The 17097-nt window shown below is 42.8% G+C and overlaps 1 pseudogene; it reads left to right on the top strand.

Annotated features, from left to right (window-relative positions):
- The first annotated feature begins 393 nt into the window (after positions 1–393).
- Positions 394–2929, top strand: LOC119879286 (annotated as a pseudogene).
- The last annotated feature ends 14168 nt before the right edge of the window (positions 2930–17097 follow it).

Consider the following 17097-nt stretch of genomic DNA (forward strand, 5'->3'; position numbering starts at 1 on the left):
CTTTATTGAGACATATATCAGACAGTTTACCCATTTCAAGTATATGTGCAAGGATGTGAAGTGTACGCACAAAGTGATGCAGCCACCTCCACGATTCTAGAATAATTTCATCTCCTCCCAACAAACCCCTGTCTCATGTAGCTGTCTACCGCTAATCCTTCATCCTCTGACCCTTCCTCACTCCAGCCCTATGCAACCACTAATCTACTTTCTGTTTCTATTTACCTGTTTTGGACAATTCATGTAAATGGAATCATATGGTGGGTAGATTTGTTTGCCATCGGCTCCTGTCACTTAGCTTAATCCACATGATAATATGTAGCAATACTTCATACCTTTCTATGGCCCAGTAGTTTATGGATATACCAGCTTTGTTAACCTCTTTATCCAGCTTTGGACATTTGGGTCATTTCTACCTATTGCCTATGATGAATAATGCTGCTAAGAATCTTTACATAGAGGGGCTGCACGTGGCCTTATGGGCTGAGAAGAAAAGCCAAGGTGATCGCAGTAATGAATGCTGTGGAAGAAAACCAGGGGTCTGGCTAGTCTCAGAAGGTGGAGGAGGCCAGTCCTCCTGCAATGCAGCAGCCCACCAACCCTGCATCCCCCACTGTGGCCACCACACCTGAGCCCGTGGGGGCAGATGCTGGGGACAAGAACACCACCAAAGCAGCCAACGATGAGCTGGCCTACGAGGACGGCCGGGGCTTTGGCACTGGGGAGCTGGTGTGGGGGAAACGTCGGGGCTTCTCCTGGTGGCCAGGCCGCATTGTGTCTTGGTGGATGACAGGCCGGAGCTGAGGAGCTGAAGGCACCCGCTGGGTCATGTGGTTTGGAGATGGCAAGTTCTTGATGGTGTGTGTTGAGAAGTTGATGCCGCTGAGCTCCTTCTGCAGTGCTTTCCACCAGGCCACATACAACAAGCAGCCCATGTACCGCAAAGCCATCTATGAAGTCCTGCAGGTGGCCTGTAGCCATGCGGGGAAGTTGTTCCCAGCGTGCCACGACAGCGATGAGAGCGACACTGCCAAGTCCGTGGAGGTGCAGAACAAACAGATGATCGAGTGGTCTCTCGGAGGGTTCCAGCCTTCTGGCCCCAAGGGCCTGAAGCCACCCAAAGAAGAGAAGAACCCCTACAAAGAAGTTTACACAGACATGTGGGTCGAACCTGAGGCAGCTGCCTATGCACCACCCCCCCCCAGCCAAAAAGCCCCGAAAGAGTACGACTGAGAAGCCTAAGATCATTGATGAACGCACAAGAGAGCAGCTGGTGTACAAAGTGCGGCAGAAGTGCCAGAACATCGAGGACATTTGCATCTCTTGTGGGAGCCTCAACGTTACCCTGGAACACCCTCTTTGTTGGAGAAATGTGCCAAAACTGTAAGAACTGCTTCCTGGAGTGTGCATACGTATCACCATGATGATGACAGCTACCAGTCCTACCACACCATTTGCTGTGGGGGGTGGGGGGCAAGGTGCTCATGTGTGGGAACAATAACTGCTGCAGGTGTTTTTGTGTGGAGGGTGTGGATCTCTTATTGGGGCTGGGGGCCACCTGGCAGCCATCAAGGAGGACCCCCGGAACTGCTACATGTGTGGGCACAAGGGCACTTACGGGCTACTGCGGCAGCGGGACGACTGGCCCTCATGGCTCCAGATGTTCTTCACCAACAGCCACGACCAGGAATTTGACCCTATGAAGGTTTACCTGCCTGTCCCAGCTGAGAAGAGGAAGCCCATCCGGGTGCTGTCTCTATTTGATGGAATTGCTACAGGGCTTCTGGTGCTGAAGGATTTGGGGATTCAGGTGGACTGCTACATCGCCTCCGAGGTGTGCAAGGACTCCATCACGGTGGGGAAGATCATGTATGTTGGGGACGTCTGCAGCGTCACGCAGAAGCATATCCAGGAGTGGGGCCCATTGGATCTGGTGATTGGGGGCAGTCCTTGCAATGGTCTCTCCATCATCAATCCTGCCCATAAAGGACTCTACGAGGGCACTGGCCGGCTCTTCTTTGAGTTCTCCCACCTGCTGCATGATGCGCGGCCCAAGGAGGGAGATGACCGCCCCTTCTTCCGGCTCTTTGAGAATGTGGTGGCCATGGGCATTAGTGACAAGAGGGACATCTCGCGAATTCTCGAGTCCAACCCTATGATGATTAATGCCAAAGAAGTGTCAGCTGCACACAGGGCCCACTACTTCTGGGGGAACCTTCCTGGTATGAACAGGAGGCCATTGGCATCCACTGTGAATGATAAGCTGGAGCTGCAGGAGTGTCTGGAGCACGGCTGGATAGCCAAGTTCAGCAAAGTGAGGACCATTACTACTAGGTCGAACTCCATAAAGCAGGGCAAAGACCAGCATGTCCCCGTCTTCATGAATGAGAAAGAGGACATCTTACGGTGCACTAAAATGGAAAGGGTGTTTGGCTTCCCTGTCCACTATACTGATGTCTCCAACATGAGCCACTTGGCGACGCAGAGACTGCTGGGCCAGTCGTGGAGCGTGCCGGTCATCCGCCACCTCTTCGCTCTGCTGAAGGAATGTTTTGTTTGTGTGTAAGGGACATGAGGGCAGACTGAGGTAGTGACACAAAGTTAAACAAGAAAACACAAAACACAGCAAAACACTGACAACATGAAGATGGAGAGAAGTATCCGCACGCAGAAGAGAAAAAGGAAATTTAAAACAAAACCAGAGGCGGAAGTACCAGAGGGCTTTGCCTTGCACAAAGGGTTGCACATCATCTCCTGATTTTTCAATGTTAATCTTCAGTCCTTTTTAAAAACAAAACCAAGGTCCCTCCTGTCTCCCCCTCCCCTTTTTGTAGGTAAAACCTTTTGTTTTCTACTCTTTTCAGAGGGGTTTCTGTTTGGATTTTTGTTTCTTGCTGTGATTGAAACAAAGAGGGTTTATTGCAGCAAAAACCAGTAACAGGACATAGCAACACTACCTTGCAGAGGAAGGACAGGAGGGAAAAAAAAGGAAATTCTACAGAAATCTATATATTGGAGTTTTTTCTAACTATGTATGTTTTGTTGTCTTCTCTAGCCTGATCAGATAGGAGCACAAGCAGGGGGTGGAAAATAGTGACGCTCAGCAGCAGACTTTCCTTCCAGCCGCTGAGCTCTCTTGCCAGCACCATTCCTGGTCATGCAGAACAGAGCCCAATGAGCAGCAGGGAGACACATCACACAAGACCCTTTTATGCAGTATTTCAGGTGCTTACCACACAGGAAACCTTGAAGAAGATCCATTTCTATAAGCTGCTGTTACCTCTTCCAGTTTGTGTGTGTGTGTGTGTATATATATATAAATGACAGATATGAGATATATATAAAAGGTACTGTTAATTACTGTACAACCTGACTTCATAATGGTGCTTTAAAACAGCGAGGTGAGTAAAAACATCAGCTTCCACGTTGCCTTATGTGCAAAGGGTTTTAACGTTGGATGAAGGGAGGCAGCTTGAAGGTGAATCGTTGCCATTCATGGCGGGCTTTCCCTCTAGTGTTTAACAAGGTGAAGGAGGAGAATTCGGGACCACGTACTCCTGCTTCTCCCTGCCAAAAACGGGTATGAGGTGAGATGGGGTGGGTCGGACCGTGGAGGGTTGAGAGTGGGATTCATCCAGGCTCACGCAATAACCTTTCGATTTTTTTTTCCAAAAAAAAGGAGACTCCCTCGGCAAGATGGCAGTTAAAAGGGGTCTTCATTCCCAGTTTCTCACATTAGCCAATTCAAGGGCTCCTTGTGGTGGGATCAGAAATTATCCAGAGTGTGGGAAAGTGACCGTTAAAAACCCCACCTGGAGAAAAAAAAAATACAAAATGAAAAAAAAAAAAAAAGGAACCTTCACATACAGGTATTTATGTGGACATATTTTCATTTCTGGGGGCCATGTATGTAGGAGCGGAATTGCTGGGTTAAGTGCTAAGTCTGTGTTTAACACTTAGAAGAACCAGCAGTTTCCCAAGGTGGCTCCACTGTTTTGTATTCTCACCAGCAGTGTGTGAGGCTTCTGATTTCTGTATGCTTGTCAACCCTATTTTTATTTTTTTTTATTTTTTTTTATTTTTTATTATTATTTTTTAACCCTATTTTTTAAAAAAAGATTTTATTTATTTGAGAGAGAGAGCAAGAGAGCGAGCAGGGAGGGGGCAGTGGTGAGGGAGAGGGGCAGAGAGGAAATCTCAAGCTGACTCCTTGTGAACACAGACCCTGATTTGGGGCTCAATCTCACACGACCCTGGTATCATGACTTGAGTCAAAATCAAGAGTCGGCTGTGTAACCAACTGAGCCGCTGAAGTGCCCCACCAACACTTGTTTTAGCTAACACTTGCTTTTGTTTGACTTTTTTGTTCTCACCTTTCTAGAAGAAGGTGGGACATGATACCTCCTTGTTGCTGTGGTTTACGTTTCCTTGATGACTGATGAAGTTCATTATCTTTTTGTGTGTTTATTGGCTATTTTTGTATCATCTTTGCAGAAACGTCTTTTTGGATTCTTTGGACAGTTTTCTCATTAGATACCTTTGAAATAGTAGACTTCTTTTTAGAACAGTCTTAGATTTACAGAAGTGTCTTTTCCATTTTTTGCCTATTTTTAAGGGAGTTGTGTTTTTCCCTTATCATTGAGTTTTAACAGTTGTCTTTTGTGGATACGTGTCGTTTATTAGATACGTGTTCTGCAAATATTTTTTTCCAGTCTGTGGCTTGTTTCTTCATTCTCTGAATGGTTTCTTTCACAGAACAGAAGTTCTTAATTTTAATAATGTCCAACCTTGCAATTTCTCTTTCATACGTTGGGCTTTTGGAGTTGCATGGAAAAACTCCTTGCCATGCTCAAAGTCACCCAGGAATTGTGCAGATTTGTCTTTATATTTAGTTCTGTGATCTAATTTGAGTTCATTTTTGTGAACAGGGATAAGTTCTATGCCTAGATTCAAAGATTTTCTGCATGTGAATATCCAGTTGTCTAGCATCAGTATTTGAAAAGACTGGCCTTTCTTCACTGAATCGTCTTTGCTCCTCTGCCAAAGACCAGTTGATTGTATTCGTGTGGGTTTTATTCTGAGCTCTGTTATGTTCTACAGATCTGTTTTTCTTTTTTTTTTTTTTTTGTAAATTTTTATTTATTTATGATAGTCACACACATGCAGAGAGAGAGAGGCAGAGACACAGGCAGAGGGAGAAGCAGGCTCCATGCACCGGGAGCCCGACGTGGGATTCGATCCCGGGTCTCCAGGATCGCGCCCTGGGCCAAAGGCAGGCGCTAAACCGCAGCGCCACACAGGGATCCCTGTACTTCTATTTAAAGTAGGTATCTTGTAGACGGCATATAGTTGGATCTTTTTATCTGCTCTTGCAGTCTCTGGTTTGATTGCTTGCTTGCTTGATTTAATTTATTTAGTCACCAAAGACATAGAAGGAGAGGCAGAGACCTAGGCAGAGGGGAACCAGGCTCCCCACTGAGCAGGGGGCCTTATGTGGGACTGGATCCCAGGACCCCAGTATTAACGACCTGAGCGGAAGACAGATGTTCAATCACTGAGCCATCCAGGCACCTCCAGTTCTTGTTTTAATTGGCATATTTAGACCATCCACATTTTAGGTAATTGTTGCTGTAGTTGGGTTAATATTCACCATGTTTGCAACTGATTTTCACTCATTACAGTTGTTCTTTTTTATATTTTTATCACCCTCTTTTCTCTTCCGTCTCTGCTTTTAGTTTAACATTTTATGGGATTCCATTCTTTCTTAGCATATTCATATACTTTTTCTTTTTAAAGATTTTAGTTTTGAGAGAGAGAGAGAGAGAGAGAAGGAGCAGGGGGAGGAAGTTGCAGGAGAGAAGGATAATCAGACTCCCCACTGAGCCCAATGCAGGGCTCTATTGCAGGACTTTGGGGTCATGACGTGAGCTGAAGGTAGACGCTTGAACCAACCGAGCCCCCAGACAACCCTGTCCATATACTTCTTTTTTTTTTTTTAAATATTTTTTTTAATTTTTATTTATTTATGATAGTCACAGAGAGAGAGAGGCAGAGACATAGGCAGAGGGAGAAGCAGGCTCCATGCACCGGGAGCCCGACGTGGGATTCGATCCCGGGTCTCCAGGATCGCGCCCTGGGCCAAAGGCAGGCGCCAAACCGCTACGCCACCCAGGGATCCCCATATACTTCTTTAAAAGAATTTTTTGTGCTTGCCCTACAGTTTGTTATATTCATTTCTAACTAATCCAGGTCCACTCTGAAATAACATTACACCTTTTCACAGGTAGTGCAGTTGCCTTATAGGGAATATATTCAATTCCTTTTTTCCCCATCCTTTATAACATTGCTTTAATTGACTTCACTTTGTCATATTCCTTAAGAACTCAGCACGCTGGTTTTAATACTTTTTGCAAGACAAGTCTGCTGAGCAGTAAATTCCTTGGGTTTATTTGAGTGTTTTGTTTTTATTTCTTTTCACTTTTTTGTTTTTTATTTTTATTTTTTTAAGATTTTATTTATTTATTCATGAGAGACAGAGAGAGATAGAGAGAGAGGCAGAGACACAGGCAGATGGCGAAGCAGGCTCCATGTAGGGAGCCGGACATGGGACTCGATCCCGGGTTCCCAGGATCACGCCCTGGGCTGAAGGCAGGCGCTCAACTGCTGAGCCACCCAGGGGTCCTCTTTTCACTTTTGAAGTACAATTTCACCAGCTACAGAATTCTTAGGTGGTGGGTTTTTCTTTTTAACCTTTTTTTACCTGCACCCTCTCTGTTCTTGCTTGCATGATCTCTGATGAGGTGTCTGATGTATTTCTTATCCTCGTCCTCTGTAGATAAGGTGCTTTTTTCTCCCCTCTGGCTCTTTTCAGTATCTTTATCTTTGGTTTTTGCTGTTTGAGTATTAGTGCAAGATGTAGATCTTTTTGGCATTTATTCTGTTTGGTGTTCTCTGAGCTTCCTGGGTATGTGGTCTGGTGTTTTATCATTAATATTGGAGAATTTTCAGCTATTATTACTTTGAATATTTCTTCTCCTTCCTCTCTTTGTTCTCCTTCTGGTGTTTTCCATCATGTGTTTGCTATCCTTTTTGCATTGTTCCACAGTTATTGGATATTTTGTTTCTTTTTGCATTTCACTTTTGGGAATTTCCATGAACATATTTTCGACCTTACTGATTTTTCCCTTGGCCACGTCCAAAGGCAGCCTTCATTGCTGTTACACTGTTCTTGGTTTCTCGCATTTCACTTTAATTCTCTCTGAGTTTCCATCTCACATTAGCATATTAATCCGCTAAGGCATTAGCATATTCATCATACTTATTTTAATCTCCGTATTTCTCCTGCTTCCATAAATCTGTGTCATATCTGAGTCTGATTCTTATGATTGCTTTATCTCTTCAAACTGTGTTTCTCTCTTATCATGTCTTGTAATTATTTTTTGTTGAAAATTGGACATAGTTATTGGGTAATAGGAACTGATATAATCCAGCTTTTAGTGTGAGCTTTTATGTTAAGCCAGCTAGAGGTTAGGTTGTGTTGAATGTTTGCTATAGCTGTCAGTGTCAGAGGCTTCGGAAACCTTCGTGTCTCTCCCGTTCCCTGCCTCCTCCTCTGGCTCTTTAAGGAACTCTCTTGAGGTCTTTTGATGGCATCTCTCAGCTATGACCACTGTGGTTTTCACTGGCACCCCGTTGGTGGGGAGTTGTTCTTGTGATCTTGATGGTTAAGTGTCCGTTATTTAGTGGGCCTGAGTCCGGGGCTCTGCTGACTCCTATAAGCATTTCTTAGCCTCCTTTTTTCCCCTCCTTCCTTAGTTGGGTCAGGAAGGCTAGCAGGGGCTGGAGTTGCACCTTACAGCTCTTTCCCCAGGTCCAATAGGGCTCTATTTAAAGCTGCTTTTCTCAGAGGGCAGGCCTCGGTTACGGAAAAAGCTCTTGACTTAAACGTATTTCAAAATGATTGTTTCTCTATCTTCTATTGCCAAACCCAAGGGGATTTTTCTCCAGTCTTCACTATGAGAATTTTGGTGCAAGGAACGTGCAGGGGCCTCCTCCCCTAGGACTGGGGCTCAGGAGGTTTTGACTCTCAGACTTCCGCATCCAGTCACCATCAATTCATCAGAGTTACCATTTTTGTTTTCCTACAAGCTTCTGGCTCCACCGGCTTCTGCTTTGCTAAGCTGATCTTGGCCATGAATCTCTCTATTCCTCTGTTTTTTTCTGATTTCCGAGAGGCAGTTTGCTCTGTGACTTTCATTCTCCCTAATGATCTGAGCTGAAACCAAAGTCTCGCTTTACCTAGTTTTATCATTTGGTTCTTATTTTTATTGCTGGTTTGTAAAGAATTCGTTGTGTATTTTGAATACCACTCCCTGCCAAATTATATTTGTAATTGGAAATATTCAGTTTTCTCCTTTGGAAAAGATAGCCTGGAATGTTGTTTTTAATGAAACACACAAAGTTGTGGACAGGGTAGTTGACCAGAGGGAGGAAGATATGATGATAATTAGTTTATTTTAAATCTCGATATTCATGTGAATTTGTGAAGATTTTAATACTTGCGATTTAGGTAGAATTTTAAAGTGGAAGTCTTCTTTGTCTGAGTCTACAAGTAAGTCTTGAACAGATGCTTCAGAAGGTAACCTATTAACAAGAATTTATTTATATTTATATTTCCAAGTAGGAAACATTAGAAAATGAAAGACCAATTTGAAGTTTATGTGTGATCTTCATCCTTCAGTAATTCCAATTTTCTTACTAATTAGCACCATGAGTGTTGCTTGGAAAAAAGTTATTTCCAAGATAATTGATACAGCCAAGCTATTAAAGAGAGAAAGAGAGAGAGAGAAGACAGAGAGATCATGTTTTGAGCAGTGGTTTTATAAACTTATTTTCTGTGCAGGCCTTTGGTTTCCTCTTTTATTTGAGTCTAGAAGCAACGAGAAGCAAAGTAGTGGGGGAGGGAAGGTGAGATTTACATAGTAGTAAGTGAGATTCAAAAGAATATTTTATAAGATACTTGGGGGGGTACAGGGCTTGTTAGAAACAAATTGTACTGTTCGAAAGGGGAGAGGTGGTGTTAGGTTCAGAGTAACCCGGTTGGGGTGGTTATGTTACTTGCCTCTGCAGTCCTATTTGCCTTGGTGGGAGGAAAGGGAAAAGATAGCCAGATGTTGCAAATGATCCATGGCCACCTGGTCTGACAGAGTGGAGACCTGGGCATCAGAAGCTGGTAATGCTCCTTGGGCAGTCCAAGGTAATTGTTCAGCCAGCTGTGTTGGAGGAAGCAGACAACCTTATTTCTTACGTTATAGTTGACATTTTTTCTGGCACAGAACAGGTAAAGTCTGCCAAAGATAGGAATTCCTGAGACCCTGAGTAAACAGTTGCCTTTGTAATTCACACTCTCAAGACAGAGGCCATATGTAGCCCTTCTTAGAGATCTGTGTGGGACTGGGGCTGAGTGATTAGGAGCCAGGTTGTCATTGGAAATGCTCAGTTTCTCTTCTTACAGATGTCCCGAAATGGTTGCTTGATGGGGCTGTCTCCTACCGAGGTAGTCTGTGTTCAGCGTAACACATCAGCTGCCTTCTGAAAAGTTAGTGTGAGATTTAAGTGTTTATTCAACCATGCTTCGTTGCAGAACAGTCACCTTACTTTTGGATCGATTCCTAATTTAATAACAGGAGTCTATTTGCTCTACAAAAATGCACGTGGGATGTTTCCTCCTGAGCATCACATAAGAGCAGGTAGTTGATTGCCTGGAATGAGTGGAGGCAGGAAGGCAGTTCTCACTTCCCTTGTGGAGGTGATTCCTGTTTTTCTCCATCTCCAGAGACCCAGGAATTCTAGTAGGAAGTTACAAGCTCCTGAGCTATTCTACCTAACAGTGGATTTGTTGGGGCATGAACATGTGTCTCCCACTGTATTCAGCTTTGCCAAATCATCCTACAGGTGATTGTACGTGACCGGAGGTGACTGGCTTGCCGAGCCTTGTGTTGGCGTTAGCAGTACCCCGCTTCATCTCCCGTTATCTCCTCAGTCTCTGGACTGTGTGGTTTTCAGAACCCTTGTTTTATTGCCAGGGTAGGTGGTAGTTCATGTCCTGTTGCCGGGAAGGTGTTTGGTCATGAGCGTGGGCCTGACATTCTGCATTGGTTCTCAGAGTACATTGACCACAATTCATTGTGGACCCAGATGGTAAAGGGAGTGGCCTGTTCCTCAGGGCCGAGATGGAACGGGATGTGGCGATTGTAAAGAGGCTAGGTCCACGCTTCTCTGAGTTGTGTGAAAAGGGCTATAGAAACACAAGTTCTGTTGGAAGAAAAGTCAAGGTTGAGGGTAGAATCTCACAGGGTAGATTTTTTTTCTTAAAACAGTTTATTCATTTACGAGAGAGAGAGAGAGAGAGAGAGAGAATGAATGAGCAGGTAAGAAGTGGCAGAGGGAGAGAAAGAAGGTGACCGACTGCCCGCTGAGCACCTCAGCTGTGGGGCTCCTCCCTGAGGCTCTGAGATCATGACCTGAGCTGAAGGCAGATGCTAACTGCCTGAGCCCCCCAGACACCCCTCATAGGATGGATTGAAACCTGCTTTTATGGGCTGACTTGGAGACATCACCACCATATCACAGTATCACAGGAATATGTGTCCCAGAATCTAGGATAGAATTACAACTTTTGTCACCAGCTCCATTTGATTTCGGTGGAGGAGGGACTGAGTAGTACTCCTTGAAGTTTAGTTTGGTCCCTTAGGCACTCAGCTACCACTCATTGAATGAGTGAGAGTCTGGTGTGAGGCTCAAGGCACTAAAGGTAATTTCTAGAGGGAGGGATCCTGCAACCTCCAGGACACCTTCATTATCATCCAGGTCAAGTGTGGACCTTTCGCTGCCTCTTTTCTTTTTTCTTTTGTTCCTTTGTCTTTCATCCTTGAGGTCATTTCATTGTCATTATGTTTGTCTAGTCACCTCTCTTGGAGTGCCTTAGCTATATGGTCAATTGGGTGTAGTAAGGAGTATTCCGTGTGTGCAGATCCCCGGGCTCTCCATTCTGGTGCACACACATCTGTGGTGGTAGTTTCAGGGCCGGGGCTGTGGAGCTACATTGCTTGGACTTGGATTCTGGCTGTGCCAAGAATATCATGCCAACAGTGTGATGATAATACCTCATTGTCTGACCTCGTGGCACCTCTGTTCCTTATATGTGAATGATGATAATAGTGGTACCTACCTTGCATGCCAGAAGTGAAATCATAGGCTTTTGTGTGTATGACCTAAAATTTCTTTCAGACGATTCACTTGGAATGAAAAAGAATTTTGTATATTGTTGTAAGCATCTATCCATCCTGCTGTATACTGTCTGATATTTGCTGTTCACAGACACATATAAGGTTATGTTACTTATGGTCATGTGACTTTTTAGTCAATGAAATGTGAAAAGAAGTAAAGTGTGTCACTGCAAGGCAGAAGTCTTTGAGGGCCAGCGCACTGTCTGCTACATTTCTCCACCCGTGCACTCCCCGTTGGTCACAGGTGCTGTTCCAAATGGTAGAAGCTCTCGCACGGGGGGCCCAGGAGTGTGGAAATGGGGAGCAGAGTTCCCAGAGGACATGTGTCCACAGAGTAGGAGTGAGGTAATCAATCTCCAGTGTCACGTGCCACTAACATTTGCGAGTTGTTTATGACCATTGTTCCCCTATTTAATTCTGATGAGTGCCTTCACCATGTTATATTTTAAATCTGTTTTTCTGACAGTATAGCTTAGTGATGTAGAGGGTAAAGCAGATGTAATTAACTTTCCATGTAGTTCTTTTTAAGTGGCTGCTCTTGGTCTGGGAGTTGCACTGTAAAAAGTTAAGGTTTATGTTCTTGTAAAAAAACTATGTATCTTTTATTAGGTCTTTCTTGATAGACACGTACTCCCCTTCTAACTGCTGGGGTGAGGCCTGAGAAAGGCTGGCATGAACTAAAAGATCTCACTGGTTTTTAATGGTTTTTTTAAAGATTTTATTTATTTATTTATTTATTTATTTATTTATTTATTTATTTATTTATTTATTTATGAGAGAGAGAGAGATACAGAGAGAGGCAGAAACACAGGCAGAGGGAGAAGCAGGCTCCACGCAGGGAGCCAGATGTGGGACTTGATATCACCCAGGACTCCCAAGATCACGCCCTGGGCCAAAGGCAGGCGCCAAATCCTTGAGCCACCCAGGGATCCCCAGATCTCACTTTTTGATGTGATTATTCTGGAGTAATATAATAGCAGGATAGTGTGCATCTTGGGTCAGACCTTGTCCATTTCGTGTTCTCTCTCAGCACTAATAAGACAGAGGGCCAGTATCTCTATGTTACTTTCAGATTCCTTTGTTTTCTTAATGAATTTCATGAGCTTATTTTGACTTAACAAGCAAGGGTTTTCAGTATCAAAGTATAACATGTAACTCACACACACCCCCGCCATATCGTCTGATTTATATCCTTTTTAGCCAAAAGAAGTACCTATCATGTATCAAACAGTGTATTTACATATGCAATTAGCATTTCACTTTTTTTGCAATTAGCATTTTAATTGTAACTTGTTTCCTTTGCAGATTGCAGGATTTCTTTTCTTTTGTAGTATTGCAGCCACAACTCTTTTTTTCTCCTTGTCCTTTCTGTGTTTAGTTCAGCCAAATGCTAATAAATTAAATGGTCTTCACGGTCAGCCTTAAGAATAAATTTTACCAATTTTAATGCCTTTAATGTCTTTTTGTTGTCTGATTGCTGAGGCTAGGACTTCCAGTATTATGTTGAATAGCAGTGGTGAGAGTGGACATCCCTGTCTTGTTTCTGATCTTAGGGGAAAGCCTCCCAGTGCTTCCCCATTGAGAATTATATTGCTGTGGGCTAAAAACTATAGAACACTTCTTAATGAAATTGAGGAAGACACAAAGAGATGGAGAAATATTCCATGCTCATGGATTGGCAGAATTAATATTGTGAAGATGTCAATGTTACCCAGGGCAATTTACATGTTTAATGCAATCCCTATGAAAATACCATGGACTTTCTTCAGAGAGTTAGAGTAAATTATTTTAAGATTTGTGTGGAATCAGAAAAGACCTCTAATAGCCAGGGGAATTTTAAAAAAGAAAACCATAGCTGGGGGCATCACAATGCCAGATTTCAGGTTGTACTACAAAGCTGTGGTCATCAAGACAGTGTGGTACTGGCACAAAAACAGACACATAGATCAATGGAACAGAGTAGAGAATCCAGAAGTGGACCCTCAACTTTATGGTCAAGTAATATTCGACAAAGGAGGAAAGACTATCCATTGGAAGAAAGACAGTCTCTTCAGTAAATGGTGCTGGAAAATTGGACATCCACATGCAGAAGAATGAAACTAGACCACTCTCTTGCACCATCACAAAGATAAACTCAAAATGGATGAAAGATCTAAATGTGAGACAAGAGTCCATCAAAATCCTAGAGGAGAACACAGGTAACACCCTTTTTGAACTCAGCCACAGTAACTTCTTGCAAGATACATCCACGAAGGCAAAAGAAACAAAAGCAAAAAATGAACTATTGGGACTTCATCAAGATAAGAAGCTTTTGCACAGCAAAGGATACAGTCAACAAAACTCAAAGACAAACCTACAGAATGGGAGAAGATATTTGCAAATGACATATCAGATAAAGGGCTAGTTTCCAAGATCTATAAAGAACTTATTCAACTCAACAGCAAAGAAACAAACAATCCAATCATGAAATGGGCAAAAGACATGAACAGAATCTCACAGAGGAAGACATAGACATGGCCAACACGCACATGAGAAAATACTCTGCATCAATTGTCATCAGGGAAATACAAATCAAAACCACAATGAGAATGGGGAAAATTAACAAGGCAGGAAACCACAAATGTTGGAGAGGATGTGGAGAAAAGGGAACCCTCTTACACTGTTGGTGGGAATGTGAACTGGTGCAGCCACACTGGAAAACTGTGTGGAGGTCCTCAAAGAGTTAAAAATAGACCTGCCCTACGACCCAGCAATTGCACTGTTGGGGATTTACCCCAAGGATACAGATGCGATGAAATGCCGGGACACCTGCACCCCAATGTTTCTAGCAGCAATGTCCACAATAGCAAGCTCTGGAAGGAGCCTCAGTGTCCATCGAAAGATGAATGGATAAAGAAGATGTGGTCTATGTATACAATGGAATATTACTCAGCCATTAGAAATGACAAATACCCACCGTTTGCTTCAAGTGGATGGAACTGGAGGGTATTATGCGGAGTGAAGTAAGTCAGTCGGAGAAGAACAAACATTATATGTTCTCATTCATTTGGGGAATATAAATAATAGTGAAAGGGAATATAAAGGAAGGGAGAAGAAATGTGTGGGACGTATCAGAAAGGGAGACAGAACATAAAGACTCCTAACTCTGGGAAACGAACTAGGGTGGTGGAAGGGGAGGTGGGCGGGGGGGTGAATTGGTGATAGGTACTGAGGGGGGCACTTGACGGGATGAGCACTGGGTGTTATTCTGTATGTTCGGAAATTGAACACCAATAAAAATAAATTTATTATAAAAAAAAGAAATGACACATACCCACCATTTGCTTCAACGTGGGTGGAACTGAAGGTATTATGCTGAGTGAAATAAGTCAATCAGAGAAGGACAGACATTATATGTTCTTATTCATTTGCGGAATATAAATAATAGTGAAAGGGATAGAAGGGAAGGGAGAAGAAATGTGTGGGAAATATCAGAAAGGGAGACAGAACATAAAGAATCCAACTCTGGGAAACGAACTATGGGTGGTGGAAGGGGAGGTGGGGGGGGTGAATGGTGATGGGCATCGGAGGGGGCACTTGACTGGGATGGGCACTGGGTGTTATTCTGTATGTTGGCAAATTGAACACCAATAAAAAATAAATTTATTTTAAAAAATGAGGGAAAAGAATAAATTTTAGTTATAAATTTCATTTAAATTGGTATGTTACAAATTCTACAGAAGACAAAAATTTGAGTGTCCACTAGTTAACGAAATTGATATGCATCTTTGGTTTCTAATTTGAATTATATTGCAAAGTGCATTCCAAACTTCTTGTTGTGATTTAGTTCTAATTTTAAGGCATTATGGTCTGAGAATATGCCAGGGACGATCCCAATCTTTCCGTATCGGTTCAGACCTGATTTGTGACCCAGTATATGGTCTTTTCTGGATAGGTTTCCCGCTATCCCTTCACTCTGAAGAGTTTTGATCAGGAATGGATGCTGTATTTTATCAAATGCTTTCTCTGCATCTATTGAGAGGATCATATGTTTTGGTTTTTCTCTTGCTGATATGATGAATCACATTGATTGTTTTACGAGTGTTGAACCAGCCTTGTGTCCAGGGAATAAATCCTACTTGGTCATGGTGAATAATTTTCTTAATGTATTGTTGTATCCTATTGGCTAGTATCTTGTTGAGAATTTTTGCATCCATGTTCATCAGGGATATTGGTCTATAATTCTCCTTTTTGGTGGGGTCTTTGTCTGGTTTTGGAATTAAGGTGATGCCTCATAGAATGAATTTGGAAGTACTCCTTCTCTTTCTATCTTTCCAAACAGCTTTAGTAGAATAAGTATGATTTTCTTCTTTAAAAAAATTTTTTTTAAACTTTTATTTATTATGATAGGCACACAGTGAGAGAGAGAGAGAGAGGCAGAGACACAGGCAGAGGGAGAAGCAGGCTCCATGCACCGGGAGCCCGACGTGGGATTCGATCCCGGGTCTCCAGGACCGCGCCCTGGGCCAAAGGCAGGCGCCAAACCCGCTGCGCCACCAGGGATCCCCTGATTTCTTCTTTTAAACTTTTGATAGAATTCCCCAGGGAAAGCCACATGTCCCTGGATTTTTGTGTCTTGGGAGGGTTTTTGATGACCGCTTCAATTTCCTTCCTTGTTATTGGCCTGTTCAGGTTTTCTATCTCTTACTGTTCTAGTTTTGGTAGTTTGTTGGCTTTCTAGAAATGTGTCCATTGGAGTATAGCTATTCATAATATGTTTTTTTTTCATAATATGTTTTTACAATCCTTTGTATTTCCTTGCTGTTGGTAGTGATCTCTCCTTTCTCATTCATGATTTTAATTTTAGTCTTCTTTCTCTTCTTTTTAATAAGGCTGGCTAATGGTTTATCTTATTAATTCTTTCAAAGGACCAACTCCTGGTTTTGTTGATCTGTTCCACAGTTCTTCTGGTCTCGATTTCATTGAGTTCTGCCGAATCTTTAGTAACTCTCTTCTTCTCCTGGGTGTAGGATCTATTTTCTGTTTTTTCTCTAGCTCCTTTAGGTGTAAGGTTAGCTTTTGTATTTGAGTTCTTTCCAGTTTTTGAATGGCTGCTTGTATTGCGATGTATTTCCCCCTCAGGGACTGGTTTTTGCTGCATCCCAAAGATTTTGAACTGTTGTATGTTCATTCTCATTAGTTTCCATGAATCTTTTAATTCTTCCTTAATTTCCTGGTTTCCCCTTTCATCTTTTAGCAGATGGTTTCTTAACCTGCACGTGTTTGACGTCCTTCCAAATTTCTTGTTGTGATTAGTTCTAATTTTAAGGCATTATGGTCTGAGAATACGCAGGGGACGATCCCAATCTTTTGGTATCGGTTCAGACCTGTTTTGTGACCCAGTATGTGGTCTATTCTGGAGAAAGTTCCATGTGCACTTGAGAAGAATGTGTTTTTCAGTTGAGTTTGGATGTAAAGTTCTGTAGATATCTGTGAAATCCATCTGGTCCAGTGTATCATTTAAAGCTCTCGTTTCTTTGGAGGTGTTGTGTTTAGAAGACCTATCAAATGTAGAAAGCGCTAGATTGAAGTCACCAAGTATAAGTGTATTATTATCTAAGTATGTCTTAAATTGGTTTATAATTTGGTTATTAATTGATTGATATCAATTCTTCTGGTGGAGGGGCCTTTGTGCTGACTTTCAGGTGTGGGCACTTGGGGGAGCTGATCAGCCCCCTGCGTGGTGCAGGGCTCAATGAGTGATGTTATTTTTTTTATTTTAAATTTTAAAAATTTTTATTATTTATGATAGTCACAGAGAGAGAGAGTA

Source organism: Canis lupus, unplaced genomic scaffold (assembly GCF_011100685.1).
Source record: "Canis lupus familiaris isolate Mischka breed German Shepherd unplaced genomic scaffold, alternate assembly UU_Cfam_GSD_1.0 chrUn_S554H716, whole genome shotgun sequence".
Classification (NCBI taxonomy): Eukaryota; Metazoa; Chordata; class Mammalia; order Carnivora; family Canidae; genus Canis; species Canis lupus.